Consider the following 12,135-nt stretch of genomic DNA (forward strand, 5'->3'; position numbering starts at 1 on the left):
AATCCTCCTAATTCCCTTAGAAGTCCTGATGCTGGACAGACATGAGAGTTCTCTGGAACTGTTTAAAGTCACCAGCCAAAGTTGGAGCATGCAAGTAAGCATTTCCAATCTTCCTCTGCTTCCTTTGGATTCCTTTTCTCCTTGATGGATCAAACCTAGAGCTAGCTGACAGCTTCATCTGGTCCCTTGATGTAATTAAGATCTTTAGCAGTGTTTCTTATTCAAAAATTTCTTTTGGCTTATACGTTGTTAACTGAGGTTAATTTTTTCAACAACGCATTCTTCAAACATATCAGAGTGCCTGTACTTTGTTATTAAGATGCAATTTGTTGGCTATACATCACCAGGAAATTAAAGAGGTAGTGTCTGTTCTGTAGTTTTGGAGACTGAAACAGTCATAGGAGGACCTAACCTCAAGTATAAGAGGACCGCAGCTGCCTTCCTCTCAGCTTTCCTAATTCTCTTAAATAGGGCCTGGCTAGCTAACTAGAATTCACATACCAGAAAATTCACCCTTTTCATGTGCACAACTCATTGGTTTTTTAGTGGTATAGTCACAGAATTTTGCAACTATCACCACTATCTAATTTTAGAACATTTTTATCACCCCCCAAAATGAACCCCAAAATCATTAGCACTCACCATCTCTCTCCTCCAGCCTCTGACCACTAATCTGCTTACTGTCTGCATAGGTTTGCCTATTCTAGAAATCTCATATAAATTGAATCATACAATCTATGATCTTTTGTGACTGGCTTATTTCACTTAAGAGTTTTCAAGGTTCATCTATATTGTAGCACATATCAGTACTTCATTCCTTTTTATGGCTGAATAAAGTTACGTTGTCTGGGTATGCCACATTTTGTTTATTTATTCATTAGTTGATAGATTTTGAGTTGTTTCCATTTCTTTACCATTATGAATAATGCCACTATGAACAGTCATGTATGTGGTGTTGTAGGGACATATTCTTTCTTTTATCTTAGGTATATGCCTAAGAGTGGAATTGCTGGGTTATATGGTCACTCCATGTCTAACATTTTGAGGAAATGTCAAACTGTTTTCCAACATGGCTGCACCATTTTACATTCCAACCAGCAAGGTATGAGTATTGCAATTTCTTCACATCCTTGTTAACACTTGTTTTTGCCTGTCTTCTTTTATTTTAACCATTTTAGTGGGTATCATATTGTGGTTCTGATTTGCAATTCCCTAATGACTAAAGATATTAATCATCTTTTTATGCAGTCATTGGCCATTTGTCTATCTTCTCTGAAGGAACATCTATTCAAAACCCTTGTCCATTTTTCAATTGGGTTGTCTTTGCATTGTTGATTTATAAGTTCTTTATACACTATGGATACAAATCTTTTCTTTTTTTATATCCTTGACGGTGTCCTTTGAGTCAGAAAAGTTTTCAGTTTTGATAAAATTTATTTATATTTTCTTTTGCTACTTGTGCTTTTGGTATTGCATCTAAGAAGCCATTACCTAATCCAAAGTTACGAAGAGATATGCCTATGGATTCTTCTAAGAGTTTTATAGTTTCAGCTCTTTTTTTTAGACCTGTGGTCAACTTTTAGTTAATATTTTACATGGTGCATGGTAGGTGGTCCAGGCTCATGACTTTGCATGTTGGTATGCAGTTTTCCTCACACAGTTTGTTGAAAGGACTGTTTTTTCCCCCATTGAATTGTCCCAGCACCTATGTCAAAAGTCAGTTGACCATAAATTAATCTATGTGTTATCTTTTCTATATTTACTATCTATACGTACCTTTCTCCTATACGTACCACACTCTCTTGATCACTTGACCTTTGCAGTGTTTTAAAATTAGAAGGAATAAGTCTGCAAACTTTGTTGTTCTTTTTCAAGATGATTTTGACTATTCTGTGTGTAAAATTTCCATATAAATATTAGGATCAATTTGTCAATTTCTACAAAAAATGCAACTGGGATTTTGATAAAGAGAGCTTTGAATGTATAGATGAACTTGAGAAGAATTGATTTATCAATATTGAGTCATTTAATTTGTGAACGTGGATTATCTATCAGTTTATTTAAATCTTCTTCATTTCTGTTCTCAGGGTGCCGTCGTTTTCTGCACACAGATACTGCACATATTTTCTTAGATTTACACCTAAGTATTTCACTTTTTGTATGGTATTGTGGTTGATATATACTTTTTTTCAGTTTCGACTTCCAATTACTCATTGCTGGCATATTTATGAAAGCAATAGAGTTTTGTATATGGATCTTGTATCCTGGGACCTTGCTATATTCACTTATTAGTTCTAAGAGCTGTTTTCAGATTCTTTGGAATTTTCTACATAGGCAAACATTATTTGCAAATAAAGACTGTTTTATTTCTTCCTTTTCAATCTGTCTATTTTTCTATTTCTTTTTATAATCTTATTGCAATAGCTTAGACTTCCAGCACAATACTAAATAGGAATGGAGAGAGAAGTGGCCGTCGCATTGTTCTCAGTCTTAAGGGGAAAGTCTCTTATCGTTAGGTAAAATGTAAGCTGTAGTTTTGTTGCCAATGTTATAATTAGTTTCATATGTTGCTGAACTTTGTTTGCTAGTATTGTTTTGAGAATTTTTGCGTGCATGTTCACGCAATACAGTAGTATTGGTGTGCAGTTTTCCTTTCTTGCAATGTCTCTGTCTAGTTTTGTTATGATCATATTGACCTAATAGAATGCGTAAAGAAATATTTCTTCCTCTTCTTTTATTTGGAAGATTATGTGAGGAATTGGTGATTTTTCTTTAACTGTTTCATAAGATTCGCCAGCCCCTTGGCCTGGGCTTTTCTCTGTAGAAAGTTGTTTAATTCAAAATTTAATTTCTTTACTGGTTACTGTTTTATTCAGATTTTACATTTTTTCTTGAATCATTTCAGTAGTATTTCTCTTTCTAGGAAATTTTCTGTTCTACTTGGTTGGCACACAGTTGATCATAGTATTCTTATATATTTTTTGGCTTTTATAAAGTTAGTAGTGATGATTACTTCCTAATTAATTGTTTTATTAATTTGATTATTCTCTCTTTTTTTTCTTTTGGTTCAGTTTAATGAAAGACTAGTGAACCAACTTTTGATTCTGTTGATTTTTCTCTATTTTTTCCTATTCTTTATTTAATATATTTCCACTCTAATTTCTATTATTTCCTCCTTGTCCTTGCTTTGGGAATATTTTGCTCTTTTTATTAGTTTCTTAATGTGAAAAGTTAAGTTGGTTGGATATCTTTCCTTTTTATTCATAGGTAGTCACAAAGATAAATTCCTTTCAGTGCACAGTTTTTACTGCATTCTTTAAGTTTTGGCATGTTGTGTATTCATCTTTATACATCTCAAAGTATTTTCTAAGTTTTCTTTTGATTTCTTCTTTCACCCATTGGAAATTTAAGAGTGCATTGTTTAATTTCCACATATTTGTGAAATTCTCTAATTTGCTTCTGTCATTAATTTCATCACATTGTGGTAAGAGAATATGCTTTTCATGATTTCTACCATTTTAAATTTGTACGATTTATACCATCTTACATTTATTGAGGCTTGCTTTATGGCCATATGATCTATATTGAAGAATGCATTTTGCTCTGTTGTTTGGCAAAGTGTTTTATAGATGTCTGTTAGGTCCACTTAGTTTATTGTGTTCTTCAAGTCTCCTATTTCTTTCTCAATCTTATGCTTAGTCTTTCTATCCATTATTCAAAGTGGGGTATTGAAGTTTCCAGCTATTATTGTTGAATTAGCTATTTATCCTTTCACTTATGTCAATCTTTGCCTTATGCAGTTTAGAGGCTCTGTTACTAAGTTGCATGTATGCTCATAATTGTTATGTCTTCTTGATAACTTGCCCCCTTTTCCACTGTAAACTGTTTTTCTTTTTCTCTAGTAACAATTTTTGTCTTAAAGTCTATTGGATCTGATATTAATATAAACACCTCAGCTCTCTTTTGGTTATTGTTTTCATAGTATAACTTTTTAATTCTTTTACTTTCAATCTTTTTGTGTCTTTGTATGTAAAGTACATCCCCTGTAGACAGGACAAAGTTGGATCTTTTTTTTTTAATTCATTGTGCCAATTCCTCCTCTTTGAATAGAGTATTTAATCCATTTATGTTTAATGTAATTACTGATAAAGCAAGGTTCAGATCTATCATTTTGTAATTTATTTTCTGCGTGTGTTATGTCTTCTTTGGTCCTCTGTTTTTCTATTACTGCCTTCTTTAGTGCTAAATAGATATTTTTTCTAGGGTATCATATTAATTTCCTTATTGTTTATTTTATTATACTTTTGAGATATCTTTTAAAATTGTTGCCCTGGGGATTACAAATAACATCTTAATTTAAAACAATCAAGTTTAGATTAATGTCAAATTAATTTCAATAATATGCAAAAATGTTGTGTCTAGAAGTTGGATGTAGAATTCTTGGATGACAGTGTCTTTTAGCACTTTGAATATATCATCCCATGGCCTTCTGGCCTCCACTATATCTGATGCAAAATCAGCTCTTAATCTTATTAAGGATCCCTTATATATGATGAATTTTTTTCTCTTACTTACTTCAGGATCCTCTCTCTGTCATTGACCTTTTCCAGTTTGAGTAGGATGTATTTGGGTATGGATAGTTTTAAGTTTAAGCTATTTGGAGTTGATTGAGCTTCTCAGATATATAAATTCATATTCTTCATCAAATTTGGGAAGTTTTCAGCCAGTGTTTCTTTCTAGTGTTCTTTCTACTCCTCTTTTCTCTCTTTCTTGACTACCATCATGCAAACTTTGGTATATTTGAAGGTGTCCAATGGTTCTCTAAGACTTGGTTAATTTTTGGCATTTTTTTTTTCTTTCTGTTTCTCAAAATTAATTGAAAAAGCTCAAGTGATCTATCTTCAAGTTTGTTGATTCTTTCTCCTGTCAACTCAAATGTGCTTTTGAGCATTTCTATTGAAGTTTCACGGCAGTAATTTTACTTTTCAACCAAACAATGTCAATTTGGTACTTTATTATTTTTGTCTCTTCACTGGTATTCTCTATACAGTGATATATAGTTCTCATACTTTTATATGATAGAACTTTGTAGATGATTCAGAGTAAGCCTTATTCTCAGGGTTGAGCAGCAGAATAAACCTATTCATGTACTAGGCTAGTTTAGGATGACTATAATTGCTCTGTGATTTCACAACTCCACAGATCAAACTGTACCACATAAGAACTGCACTGAATATTCAAAGTTTATAAATGGTAGTTCTGATCTTTTGGTAGAATTTTTTTAGCCCCATCATTTTGATGCTTTATACTATGGACTTGTGTTTATCTAAATGGATTACATAGACCTGTATTTTATTCTCATTATTAATTAGTTTGATAAGCTTTTGGCATCTCCGAGCTCTTCCATTAACTATAATTTCTCAAGGGCTGAGACTTCAGTGTATTCAATTTTTAATACCTCATGTCTTGTAAAGTGCCTTGTACTTTTTGTTAATTATTCAATGCAGAAAGTATATTATGAACTGAGAACATACCAATTACTGTGAATTATACCAGGGATATAAGATGAAAAGAGCCTACTTTTTTTTTTTTTTTTTTTGGTGAGTAAGATTGGCCCTGGTCTAACATACGTTGCCAATCTTCCTCTTTTTTTGTTTTTGTTTCTCCCAAAAGCCACAGTACATAGTTGTATATCCTAGTTGTAGGTCACTCTAGTTCCTTTACGTGGGATGGCACCGCAGCATGGCTTGATGAACAGTGTGTAGGTCTGCACCCAGGATCTGAACCAGCAAAACCCTGGGCCACTGAAGCAGAGCGCATGAACTTAACCACTCAGCCACAGGGCCAGTACCTGAAAAAAGTCTACTCTTGAAGCCCTCATGTCTCTTAGAAATTTAATGAATATTCTTCATTTATGTCATTAACACATCATATTCTTGCAGGTATTCAATTTTCCTGCACCTTACTGAGTACTATGGGTGAGAAAGACTGAGACCATAACAGAACCCCGAACGTAAGTTATCACAGCGTGCTTAATTTGTACATTTATGAAAATTTATACAGTGCTTAGAGATCCACACAGAGACTGGTTTCAGGTATTAAAATTATTACTATCCTCCACTGAAATGATCCAGTTAATTTGTTATTTCATCAATAATAATAGTTTCACTCCTTTTAATATTTGAAATATTATAGACATTTAAATATAAATAAAGAAAATAACATGCTTGGGAAATCAAATATAAATTAAGAAAAAATTTGGTATTATCCAAAAAATTTGGTTATAAAAAACACCTCACATGTAAATTATTATGTTCTGCAGTTGAAAGAGACAGAAAACTTTATGGCATTTTGTACTGACCTTACATCTTTTCTACAAGAGTTGGGTATAGAATATGGTATCAGAATTAGCATTCCATGAGAATAGGCATATTCCATATCCCATCCCCATGGGTATAAAAAGGAAGTATAGTTGAGTGCATGAAATGGATGTCATTTGAAGGAAAGCATAATGGCTAAAAACTGATGATTTTTATGTTTAAAGATCAAGAATGTCTTAGTCAGGGACAGCCCTGCTGGCCTAATGGTTAAGTTTGGTGCACTCCACTTCAGCAGCCCAGGTTTGGTTCCTGGGCGTGCACCTACAACATTCATCTGTTAGTGGCCATGCTCTGGTGGTGGTTCATATACAAAAAGAGGAAGACTGGCAATGGATGTTAGGTCAGAGCGAATCTTCCTCAGCAAAAACAAACAAACACAAAAAAATGTCTTAGCTCAGGCTGCTACAACAACATACCATAGACTAGGGGGCTTAAATAACAGACATTTATTTCTCACAGTTCTGGAGCCTGGGAAGTCCAAGATCAAGGTCCTGACAGATTCAGTTCCTGGTGAGGCCTTCTCACTGTATCCTCACATGGCAGAGAGAAAGGGAACTCTGGTCTCTTCCTCTTCTTCTAAGGACACAATTCCACAATAGGTCCCTACCTTCATGATTTCATCTAAACCTAACTACCTCCCAAAGGCTCCATCTCCAAATACCATTACAGTGGGGTTTTAGGGCTTCAAGATATGAATCTGGGAGGACACAAAGCATACAGGAAATGAACGTCTAGTTTTATACTGAATGCAGAGGATAATTCTTGAGCTTCACCATGACACTGATGGAAACAGAGAAAATGACCAGACAAGCAAATGAAAGACACTGTGTTGGTCCTTGAGTTTAGTTTCCTGTTTAGTCTGGAAAGATAAAACAATCAAAAAACACAGTATCATATACCTACGATAATATCAATATTGTAATGTTTATGATGTGGATATAGCAGAGCCCATTTTTGCAGTCGACCATCGATATGCTGAGGGACTGTTTTCTGACTACTCTCCCCTCCCATACAAACGTACCATCACTTAAAAATAAATTCTTCAGTCTAGGAGAACATATTATGCAAAATGAATTAGCAGATACTTTCCAAATGCCAAGGCTAAGGAGTGTTTGTTTGCAGTCTTGTTTTGTGTAGAATTTTAATAATTTTTTATAACTACAAAACTGCTTAATTTGACTTTTTATTACTATATCACCCTCGTGTTCTCTAAATAATATCATAAAATACAAAACCACATTTGTGAATTAATAAAATATACCTCCCCTTTGTTATTTAACATATGCTTTGTTGTAGGTTTCTCATGGTATCTCTCCACGTATTTATGTTTATGCAACCTTTACACAAAGGGAATTTCTCGAAGAACCCTGGGAATACAGACTCTCAATAAAATTCCTCCTGCATTGACTCCCTTTTGAGGCAATAGAAAACATAATATTATAAGTAGATCAGTTTAAAATCTCACAGTTTGTTCATATTAGGATTTCCTTTGATGTGATCCCTCTACATTTGGCTTTTCATGTAAATGAATACAAGCCAAAGATTGATGATACGCCTCTGGGTTTTCTGGATGCAAATTCATAGAATATTTAAGATGTTTAAGACCACACTTGTTGTTTAACTAATTATTGAGTCCATCTTTTGAAACCAAGTTAGCTATGAAATATACATATCTCTCCAACTCCATCTTTCAACCCTGAGAAAATCTGGGACATGCTGGGAGCACCTTCGTTTCACATGATTGCTTTGAAATGAACACTACAGCCTTCTATTAAAGAGGAATTGTGGAAAGAACAGTTTAGGGAATTATAGTGGGGAGAAGTCATGGAATTTGATAAACTATTTGTTAACTGCTCTAGGTGATGAGTGTGAAACTTAATTTGTGTTAATCAATGGGAGGTGAAGACAGCACAAATTAATTTGACATGCAGATTTTGTGCTCTGGTAATGATACTGAAAGTATTCTGAGCCCGAGAAAAAACAGCATATCCATCTCATAGGTCAGTGGACTGTGCTATGTCCTGCCTGTAGCAACATTATGCACATCTTTAAGGCTGATTTGGGTAAAATCTCTAATCTAGTCCTTTTGGTCTTCTTGATTACAAACTGATGGAGCAAAACTGACCTCTCGCCCACAGTCATTTTGGTTGAGCACATCACACCACGGTGTGGGGTGGGGGAAGCAACACATTTCATCTGGAAATAAACTTTACAAAAAGTCATTGCACTTGGCTAGCGATAGTGCTCAAAATTAAAGGAAACTTTGAGCCATTTCTCAGTACCTTCTGAGTCCTTAGTGAAAGCAAAGACATCATTGACTTCTGCAATTCTGGTGTCTGCAAATATGACAAGCCTACGATAAAACTGTTGCTTTTCCACCAGGAACAGACTGCTACGTTAGTAATTATGTGTGTGTGTGTTTCTGTTAAGAAAAAGTTATTGTGAACTGTCTTCAGAGAGCTCAGTGTTTTGAAATCTGTACTCCCTTACAAAATATTGCAGCTATTTTATTAATGTCTCTGATTCAATTTTCCCTTTCAGAAAAGTATAAAGAGCTAAAAATAAATAAGGGAGAAAAACAGACCTGCCTAAGATAATGCCTGCTCAGTTAACAACTATTTACCATAATAGCTCTTGAATATTTTTACTAAGTTTTCAACAAAATCTCCTTTTGTTTCAGTATGATGACTTTTCAGTTAAAGGCACACTAATATGCTGTGAAAAGTGATACTTTGACATTTTAATTTCAGGCAAAGACACACTCAATAATTTACTTGACAAAACAGTTCCTAGAAAAATTATAGAAAAAATTTGAATTGTGTCCCATGTTTGGATGAACCCAAAATGTTTCTTTTGTGTGTATGCCAAGTGAAAGGATGAAGAAATAGCATCTTTTTTTCACTCTTGCATCTCTTGTGCACAGGAACAATTTCCATGTATTTCAAAGTGCTGTTATGATTGATTAGCTTTTCTATTTTGCTCTAAATGTATTAAGTGAAGTTTGAGTGCAGAATCACCACAAGTCACAGAAAGGGTAAGAATTGGTGATGAAAATGGTGCAGTAAAAGAGTACACCAACCAAAAAATGATTGCTTCTCATATCTTTTCCACCACTACCATCAAGTCTTTTCCTCTAAAAACTATATTTTCCTTTGTTTTTTTTTTTTTTTCTGAAGAAGATTGGCCCTGAGCTAACATCTGTTGCCAATCTTGCTCTTTTGGCTAGAGTAAGATTCACCCTGAGCTAACATCCATGCCACTCTTCCTCTGTTTTGTATGTGGGTCACTGCCTCACCAAGGCCACTGACTGATGAGTGGTAAAGGTCCTCACCCAGGAACCAAACCCAGGCCACTGAAGCAGAGTGAACCAAACTTAACCACTACGCCATGGGGCCAGCCCAAAACTACTTTCTTTTGCAAATTGTTGTTTCCTTATGTCATATTTTATTGTCAATTGGTATGTTTTTCTATCTATGAATATATTTGTGTGTGTGTGTGTATACAATTTTCTTAAACTTTTCACTTAGTGTTGAGGTTTCCAGCAATGAATTAAGGCCATCAAGCAAGGGATGGGTGAATTTTCAACAGTCATAGTGGAGAATTTTTTTATTCCTTTTTATCTAGAATTGTACTTTGATTCACAGTCGGAAACACCCTTTAGGAAGAACTTGTGAATGTACCTGCATACATGCCTTTTTCACATAGAATTATTTAGCTACAACATTTTTGATTGGCCAAACAGAAGGCAGAATACAATTTAAACATATTTTAGATGGTACTTTTGCTTTTTAATGTCAGAATAGTTTATAAGAAGCTAAAGAGGAAGCTTAAGTTGAAAATTTGCATTCAGCCGTTAAAGTTTGATGCTCATACTTGGTCCTCTGGAGACCAGTACTTGTCCTTTCAATACAGCAGCCCTTACAGGAGGCAATTTCAGGAGGCAGGACATCATCTCTTTGCATATAATGGCTGTAAGCATGTTGCAAAAGATATTAACGCTATACGATGTTCTACATGTGACGAGATACATCAGAGTTCAAAGATGCAGAGTTATCTCTTCAGAAGCTTTTTATGAACTTGTTGGTATGATTAAACTTTGTCACCGACAGTGTCAGTACCTCATGGGCTCTGTAGTGCAAAATTCATCTTTACATACAATGCACAATCAGTTGGGCCTATCAAGATCATTCTCATGGTGATTTGCTCCTTGATGAAAATAGTAGGAGATACATTATTAATGCTCAGTGGGCACAATTGCTTGACTTATAGAGCTGGCAAATTATTAAACTTACTTGGGATTTTTAATGTCTTGGTAGTATTACATTAAAAGGGGGTATACACTCATCACAGTGATTTGGGGAGCATTTAAAAATATCTAACATACAATGAACATTCCTATATACCAGATATAAGGCATATGTGTATTATTATCCAATTTTATTCTCACAAAAATGTTATGAAGGTGTTATACACTTTCTATGAATGAGAAAATAAGGGCTTACAAGGATTAAGATTACTGCACAATGTCCTACTGCTGATGCATTGTGGAGCCAGCATGAAATCCATTGTTTTAAATTAATTCCAGAGGCCTAGCTGTAAACGGATACAACACACCATGTCTTTTAAGAACGAGATACTCCATCCAACTCTGCCATCAATGTTTCCCATTTAATTCTCTCAGGTGAAGGCTTCTTACTTTTGCAAATCCTTTCATCCTATTCATCACCCACACCAAGATGAGAGCATCTTCTTTATACCACCTATGACATCTTACTTCCAGCAATTATTGACATTCAAAAATAATTATTGAACACTCTTGCTGTGCCAGTAGCCACTCTAGGTAGTGGGGATACATCGATAAATGAGACAAACAAGATCCCAGTGTTCAAGAAGAAAGAAAATACCAAGTATTAATAGGTGCTGAGAACAACACGACGGTGAGATCCAGAATAACTGCGTGTGTGAGAAGTTAATTTCTAATCCTACTTTATTCTTGCAACTTTCTCACTTCTTTATTTGTATCACTTTGATAGCATCAGGATTTTCATTTCCTAGATATTTTCATTTTCACATAGTCTAGCCCTACACTCTTTATCTAGTTTCAATTATTTTTTTAATCTAGTAGAGCTGCTACAATTCAATATGTCAACCACTTTCTGGCCAACTTTTTTATTTCTCATATTATTTTTCTTTCTTTTTCCTTTGCCTTACTCACACCTAACCTTGGGCTGAAACTAGCAACTGCTTTCTAGAGAAGAATTATACCATGCTGATTGAGCCATTAAAGTGCGTTATTTCTATCTTCAGTTCAGCCGTTAGCATTCCTCAACCATCTTTGTATTTGTCTCTGATCAGCTTTTCCTTCCTTGTTCCCATAAAGCTATTGAACAACATGATTACTTTTCTCACAGTCCCTACCCCTACTTCTCAAAGTAACTGGTCATTTTCCTACTTCACTTATAAAAAAAAAAGATATATAAACTTTCTCAGCAGTGTGCTCTAACATCAATGGCGTTTTCAGTTTTTTTCGTTTCCTTTGTTCTGCCTGCTCCAAAATTTTAGAGGAAGCATTGTCCTTCCTTCCATATACTTATACTATGGATCCATGACCTTCTTTCTCCCCACCGGCCTTGGCCTTTCCCCATCCATTACACAACTTTCGCAACTTTTTCTTCTAAGCAAGTACATATGCCTGTGCCACTCTCAAAAAATAAATAATAATGATAATAAAATCTTTCACATTTATTGCTATCTT

Source organism: Equus przewalskii, chromosome 1 (genome assembly GCF_037783145.1).
Source record: "Equus przewalskii isolate Varuska chromosome 1, EquPr2, whole genome shotgun sequence".
Taxonomy (NCBI): domain Eukaryota; kingdom Metazoa; phylum Chordata; class Mammalia; order Perissodactyla; family Equidae; genus Equus; species Equus przewalskii.